A 405-nucleotide genomic window follows, 5' to 3' on the forward strand; every position below is an offset into this window, starting at 1 on the left:
CATTAAAATTATTTATTATAACTATGTTTTTTGTTAATTTTCCTCTTTATTTCATTAGTAAAATTCCTATCAAGGTTAATTATAATTATTAACATTTAATTTATCTCATATTTTTCATAAATTAATTTTACTTAATAATTCTACATAGTGTTGGTTAAGATATCTTGTGTCTGTATTTTCTGATATGTAAATGGATTAAAGTATTTTTCCTGGGGTGGCGGCCAATGAAGGTAAAAAATTGTGGAAAAAACTTTAATCAATGTTAAGCAACGTTTCGTCGCACTTGGCAGTGATTCGTCAGGACTGTCCTGATGAAAAAAGATTGATGACCCGTATCTTTAATTTTAGGTGTTTCTTTTTTCTAATCATTCTCTAATTCTTCTTATTCATTATGATTGTTACCTT

Source organism: Halyomorpha halys, unplaced genomic scaffold (assembly GCF_000696795.3).
Source record: "Halyomorpha halys isolate HHAL.00 unplaced genomic scaffold, Hhal_1.1 Scaffold857.1, whole genome shotgun sequence".
Lineage (NCBI taxonomy): Eukaryota > Metazoa > Arthropoda > Insecta > Hemiptera > Pentatomidae > Halyomorpha > Halyomorpha halys.